Consider the following 7,008-nt stretch of genomic DNA (forward strand, 5'->3'; position numbering starts at 1 on the left):
CAGCTTGAGGTCTCGGTGCATCTGGGAAGGAAGGGAAACTGGAGTGGGCAGCTGGGTAGCCACCTGCCAGGGAGGGTAGAACCCAATAGGGAAGAAGAAAAAGGGAGTTGTGGAGGGGGGATGTAGCCAGAAGATCTCTGCAACCCCGTCATTAAGCATTTAATAAAATCCACATATAGTTAGAAGTGGCTGTGGGAAATGGCCGTAAATTGGGGAGCTGAGCAACTTGCAAATGGGAATATGGGGGAGGAGCTGTGAGAGGGGCAGAAGGACTGGAGGCAAAGAAAGAGCTGGATCTTGGGTTCCTCAAGCTTACTGGGGCATAGTGGTTCGTGCTTTTAATCCCAGGGAGGCAGAAGCAGGGGAATCTGTAAGGCTATCAGTTCTAGCCAGCTCCAGGACAGCCGGGGCTACACAGTCTGTGCTCCGTTCCCCAAATAAAACACCCAAAAGGCATGGGGAACAGGGTTTACAGGAGAGGTTGAGCAGTCGCCCAATGGCTGCTGGTCTGACTAGTGTCGCTGCAGTGATGAACAGCACCGTGGTGCATAGGTGACTCCATTCCTAAGGGTCGGATCTAAGTCTTAGAATCAGTGTATTTTGTAGAAGGAGAGAGAAGAGAGCCTGAAGGCGAGAAATGGGCGAGGCTGCAAGAAGCTTGGGTACTGAGAGAGGAGGCTGGGGCCTGGGACTAATGTATCTGAGCTCGAGAGAAAGCTCAAAGGTCTGTGTGGAGGCTGGAGGTCGAGGTTGAATCATCCGAGCTTCCTGGCTCTTCTGCAGAATAGCAGAATAGGTTGATTCTGGATTCCAACTGTGAGGGTGAGCCTCTGCCCCTGCGTGCTTCCAGGAATTTCTTGCCGGTGAAGACACTGACACCGTTTAAAATGGGGTGGGAAGATCCAGACCCGGGACAGGAGCAATAGATGGGATAGGAGAGGGGGAAAGGCGACGCCTCCTCGTGCCTGAGCCCCTCAACCTTCTCCCTTCATCGGCCCATTCCAGGGTGGCTTCAGTGTTGGTCTCGCTCTCGCTCTCGGGTCCCAGCCCTGTTCGGGCCCCGCCCGGCCCCGCCCTCTCCCCATAGCTCCGGGCAGACCCGCCCGAGTTACAAGAGCCGCCTCCGCGCGCGGGGGCCCGGCCATTTGGAGCAGCTCTGCCGCGGGGACTGCACCGTCCGCCCTGCCAGACCCGCCCCGATTGGGACTCGTCGTCGCCAGCAGTCACAGCACTGCGACCTCCCGGCCCTTCACCGGCTATGGCTGCGTCCTGGGGCTGAGCCTTCAGGTAGGGAAGCGAAGCGCTGAGCGGTGAGGTGTGGGGCCTGGGTACCAGTGACCAGGGGAGGGAGGGACTCGAACGAGGTGCATTTGCGGTAGTGTCACTAGGAGGGTTCCAACAGTTTGGAGCAAAACTGCGGCCGCCGAGCAGGCGACGCGTCACGCTTCGGGAGTAAAGCCCTTTCTCGAGTTGGGGCCAAGTTTAATTAAGTTAGAAAATCGCTTCCAAGTGTGCTTTACTGCGCTTCAGGTTTTTCCCGCGGGTGGATTGTTGTCCCAACTGCACTCCACGGCGTTCCTGGTCTGGTGGTCCCTGACATATCCCCGCTTTTTGGAGCGGTGGCTCAGAGCGCTACTGGGTTCCTATTCCATGTTTACTGGAGAAGTTTTCCAAGAGCCCCATCGCCCCTCCCTCGCCCCTGCACCGCGTGCCCCCTCTGCTGTCCTTCGCGGCTCCCCACACCTCCAGCTCCAGCTCGAACTTCGCGTCCGGATTCCCCTCGGCCCCACCCTGCTCTGTACCACCAGCCTCTCCCTTTCTGGCTCCTAGCGGCGACTTCAACAGCTCCCCTTCAGCTGCCCCGCCCTAGTCTTGCCCCGCTCCGTGTTCCCAGATCCAGCAAACTCCCTTCTTTCTCCAGGGCGTCGGAGCCTGGAAGTTTGCAGCGTGCCTCCCTGTGGGATGGGTGGGAGTTGGGGGTGGGGGACGTAATTAGGGAGATTCCTGCGCTGGGGTGGGCAGGGAGGGGGCTGTGTAATCGACACAGTCCCCAGAACCACCCTTGCTCCTTCTAGGGGCGGTGCTTTCTCCCTACCCCACCCCACTCCCAAACTCGTCCGGGCGGGATGGCCCCCGCCCCAGCGCCTGGCTGGATTCCAGCAGCCTGAGGAATGTAGTGGTTGGAGCCGGTGACTAATTCAAACCAGAATTCGGGGGTGGGGGTAGGGGGTGAGGGGCAAAGGGGAGGGGGAAAGTGGCCGTGTGTAGGCGGTGGGGGCCGGAGCGCTGGGCGTAGGTGAAGGACTTCACTGCTCTCTTTGGAACCCTCCACTTTTGCAGTGCACGCCAGCGGAGAGGGCGGGGGGCAAGATCCTACTGTGGGCTTGGAAAGGCAGCATGCTTAGGGTGTGTGCAGAGAGCTGTGTTATGTAAGGCTTTCCCATGCAGGGAGGGGATGTGCAGTGTGCGGGAGCCTGGGCCTCCTCTGGCCAGAGCCCCTTGCAGTGCCAGGGCGGATTTGGGGGATACAGAACCTTGGTGGCGCAGGGTTGGCAGCAGGGCTAGCTGTACATGGCGATGAGCACTGAAGACTCTTAGGGGGGACCCGGGGATATCCTACAAGTCAAATGGAGTCCTGGCAACGTAGTGTCCCCGTTGTGTGTGTGTGTGTGTGTGTGTGTGTGTGTGTGTGTATTGTGCTTGCCTGCTCACTCCGTCACTTCTGCACAATGTGACCACAGAAGATTGTGCGCATGATGTCTGGGTTGGCACCCTCGTTTGGCAGGGTGTGGCCCTAGGCTGTCTCTGAGAACACGCGGGTGCCCGGGGTACTTGCATCATTCTCAATGTCCCTGTTCTGTGGAGGGGATTTGTAGAAAAGCTTCTGAAGGTAGTTGGGGGTCCTTGGAGAGGGACCTGGAATTCCCAGGAGAAAAGGGGCTTCCAACAAATGGTTTTGAAGCAGTCTGCCCTTAAACTTTAGCAATGGCAGGGACCATCTTACTGCACCCTTTTCCTAACAGCAGCCTAACATATAATAGATGGGATGAGTTCACAAGACCCAGTGATTCAGCTGGCTGGTGTCCTCATAGGTGACCGGGAGAGGGGAGGACACACAGGAAGATGCCCTGGGCAATGTGGGCAATGTTTAGGGTCTCTACCTCTAGCATAGGTGAGTAGAACTGTTTTGGTCCTGCCCCATTAGGGAAGTCCCTGGGGTAGGGTGGGTCTCTTTTCCTTTTCCCAAGCTGAATGATCCAGTAGGCTTCCTTTTCTTAACTGGAAAAACTATGGGGGCGGGGGAGGAACAGGCCTGTGTCTGGTTAGTGGAGTGTGCGGGTTGTGCAGTAGAAGGGAACCCCTCATTTAAGGGCCACTTCCTTTCTCCGAGCTGAGTTATGGGGCCAGGGGAGTGTGGGAAAGGAACTGGGAACATGGGAGCTGAGCTAGTAAAGGACTTGGGGGGGCCTGGGTGTGGATAGGGATGACATCTGGAAGATGTCTGAACTCCTTTCTAAAGCTCTTGTCCCTAAGAGATTATGCAAAGGGACGTTGTGAAGAGAACCAGGACATTCAGAGAGACAGGCATGTGAGTCATCCAAGGCTTAGTGCTAATGGTTTGGAGGTGAGCAGCAATACTCTGAGGGTCTTGGTCTAGCACTCCACAGCTCCAAGTCCAGGATAGGATGAGAGAGAGAGAGAGAGAGAGAGAGAGAGAGAGAGAGAGAGAGAGAGAGAGAGAGAGAGCAGGAAGCTCTGTGGAAGAAGAAAAGTAGTCTTAGTTAAGGACAGGGAATGAGCTTCGGGGCCCCAGCTCACTTCTGGCCTCGAGAGGCTCTGCTTAGAGGGTCAGAGCCCTACCAGGCCTTAGGCTCCACTACCAAACTCTTATGCTCTACTTGGAACTGTCTGTCGGATTCTGGCAGAGCACACCACTCTGAGCCTGAGGAGCTGGTTTGAGGGGTTGGGGTAAAGCTGTGGGGGTGGAGGAGCATGTTGGGCACTGGGGTGTGGTCACTACCTTTTTCAGAACTTGGGAACTGCCTGGAGACAGACAAGAGAGGCAGACTGGGAGAGCTAGTCTGACTTCTGAAGGGATCTTTGCCTGGACGCCCCCAAGTTTCTCTCTTGGGGCCGGGCTGGCCATGTGCTTATATTCACTTAGGTTAGAGGAAGGGAGGTGGCTGCCAATTTAGAATGTGCAATAATACACTTGGGCCCCTTCAGGCTTCAGCCAGGGCTCTCACGAAGAACTTGCAGTTTCTTGGTTTGACCACTGGATCATCTGGCTGGCTTTCAAAGCCTTCTTGATTATAGTATTGTCCATGTCTGAGTGTGTCCAAAAAGTATCAGAAGGGGGTGGTGGTGTCCCGGAATGTTTCTGCGGAAATGTCTGTGTTCTTCGACGAAGCTCCCCTTTCTCTCTCCTAGCTCCAGTTTCCATTGGGGCTAAAGCTCAAATAATTGGTCTTGGGTCTGTCACTGTTTGCGTTTTGGGAGTTGTTCACTTTGAGTGAAGTTTGAGTTATTGCCTGTGAGAGGATGTCCTTACACTGTGGTAAACCTGGATGTATCACCTCTGTTAGCCTCCTTGACTTGGAGGGCAGAGGCAATGACTCTAGGGTGGAAGTTCCATGTCAGTGTACGGAGACTGCAGTCATGGACTGAAGCGAGCTGTTTTGTCCTGTACAGGTCCAGGCCTTGAAGTTTGTGTCTAGAGGCCCTCAAGGAGCATAGAGCAATCTTGGGAGCATAGTCCCCACAGATGGAGGTTGAGCTGGGCATTGCATGGACGGCCTGTCAGGGAGCGGCATCCTGCCTGGTCCCTGGGGCCTGGAGCGGAGGTTCTGGGGGAAGGGGAAGTGCCTGGAGCTGATCCTGGCTACGTGTCCTGGCTAGGCCCGGGGGTGGGAGGGAGCATTGCAGCGCTGTTTGAAGACCTGGCTCTGAGTCTTTTTGCTACATGGCTTGACCACTGGGGGGCGAACATGCAGCACTTACTAGGGAGCTGGGTGGGGCACAGGGTAGAGTCTAAACTGTAATCTACCCCACAAGGCAACAACATACTTCTCCCTCAGGTTCCCCAATCCTAGGACACTGCTCTTAGTTAGTTGGTGTTTTAATCCCAGAAGTCTTGTCTAAGGCCAGTTTTTCCTTGGTGGTGTGCCCTGATGGGGAAGTTCCCCTTGGGTAATACAATGCTGTCTTCAGTCTCTATCACTAGAAGAGATGGAGGGCCCCTTAGCTAGGGGAGGGAGAGGGACTCTCCCTGCTGGAAGTGAGAATTTAGAGCTTTGGGGCTGTAGCTTGTTCTAAAGAGTTGTGGGGAAATGTATGTGGCCAGAGTAGAGAGAAAGAGGTGGAAATCAAGGAGCAGTTATGGGTCTGGTTATGGCTGTTCTAAAGGTCCATGAGTAAAAACCCCAGCGTGGTAAGGAGGAGTTTTTGGGGAGGGTGGGATGCTAAAGGAGGCTGGTGAAGCTTCCTTCTGGTAGTTGTGGTAGCATGGCCGACCCTTGAAGGTAGGTGAAGACACAGAGAGGAAGGTGCATACCAGGGCTCTGGACAAGTGGCAGATAACTGCTGTGTGCCATAAAGCTTACCACAGAGGACTGTCTAAGCTGGGAAAGGTAGGAGAGGGTGTTGACAAGGGTCTCTGTGAGCTTCTGCATATGTGTAGTGTGTGTGTGTGTTTTCCCTTTATGTCTTTCTCTGAATATTCCTCCACGATCCAGGTCATCTGGGTCTTGTTGGTTTAATTCTCTTTGATTGTTCCCTCCCATAAGTGGAAGAAAGTGCCCTGCCTCGTGTTTACTTAAGTAGCCTCACTTGCCTAAAACTTTAGATATTCTTGTCTTAGCCTCCTGAGGATGCTAGGTGGCATGAGACACAAGGTTTACTCCTGTAAAGTTTTTTGTTTGTTTTTGACAGGATCTCATGTAGTCAAGGCTAACCTTGAACTCACTATATATAGCCTAGGATGGGCTGGAACTTGCTCTTCCTGACTCAGCCTCTTAAGTGCTAGGATTATACGTGCGCACCATTATGCTCGTCTCTGCTAAATGTTTGTTGTTTTGCTTGTTTGGTTATAAATTCGTTTTGTGTGTGTGTGTGTGTGTGTGTGTGTATGCATGTGCAGGGTTCTGCAGAATCCCTTCTCTCCTTTTTTTCTTGGTGAGAAATTTTTTTTTTTAAATTATCTTTAATCTTTTTTTTTACTGTCCAGTCGTTATCCTCTTCCTGGTCCATTCTTGACCTCTGACAGTTTCTCATCCCATTCCTCCTTTACAGTCTCCAAGAGGATGTCCTCCCCACCACCCCCCACCCCCACCTTGCCAGGCCTCCCCACTCCCTGCGACCTCAAGTCTCTTGAGGGTTAGATGCATCTTCTCTCACCGAGGCCAGACCAGGCAGTCCTCTGCTGTATTTGTGTATTTGTATTTGTATACCTCATACCAGCTAGTGTATTCTGCCTGGTTGTTGGCTCAGTGTCTGAGAGATATTAGAATTCCTTGTCTTAGCTATTGATGGCAGGTCAGTGTTCCGCTGTCTCTTCCCCTCTGGGGAGTGTTTATGACAGTGTATCTATGGTCCTTCTGGGCGTGTCTGTCTGATTCTGCAACCCCTCACCTGGTTAGGAGTGTCAGAGCTTTCCCTCTGGTGGAGATCTCTAATCCTAGCTGTGAGTCATCATGTCCCTGGCCTCGTGTGATTAGCAGGTTAGTTAGAGCATGTGGGGTGCAGCAGAGATGGGAGGTTCAGTTACTGAGGTCCTCCCTGATGTAGGCAGAGTGTTTCTTTGTTCCCTGAGTACTCTGTGCAGGCTGTGCTGCGCAGGTCCACTTCATGCCCTTCTGGTATAGGCCTTGGCTTCAGGTTTGGGCCATTCAGCCATTCAGGCCCCCCTAAGGCTTGGCTTGTCAGAGAGAGAGAGAGAGAGGAGAGAGAGAAGAGAGAATGAGAGAGAGAAAGAGGAGAGAGAGAGAGGAGAGAGGAGAGAGAGAGGAG

General features: G+C 53.8%; 1 protein-coding gene across 17 annotated transcripts in view; it reads left to right on the top strand.

Moving 5' to 3' along the window:
* Positions 1-1,099: 1,099 nt before the first annotated feature.
* The window catches only part of Ahnak (AHNAK nucleoprotein), an 87,204-nt gene continuing 81,295 nt past the window's right edge, over positions 1,100-7,008 (top strand). For 12 of the 17 annotated variants that reach the window (XM_031389619.1, XM_031389620.1, XM_031389624.1 and 9 more), the window contains exon 1: positions 1,101-1,287. The gene's annotated coding sequence lies outside the window, so the exon portion shown is untranslated. Of the gene's footprint in view, positions 1,288-7,008 lie in introns of all 17 variants that reach the window. The other 5 variants (XM_031389628.1, XM_031389627.1, XM_031389634.1 and 2 more) reach the window with 4 other exon arrangements.

Source organism: Mastomys coucha, unplaced genomic scaffold, assembly GCF_008632895.1.
Source record: "Mastomys coucha isolate ucsf_1 unplaced genomic scaffold, UCSF_Mcou_1 pScaffold21, whole genome shotgun sequence".
Lineage (NCBI taxonomy): Eukaryota > Metazoa > Chordata > Mammalia > Rodentia > Muridae > Mastomys > Mastomys coucha.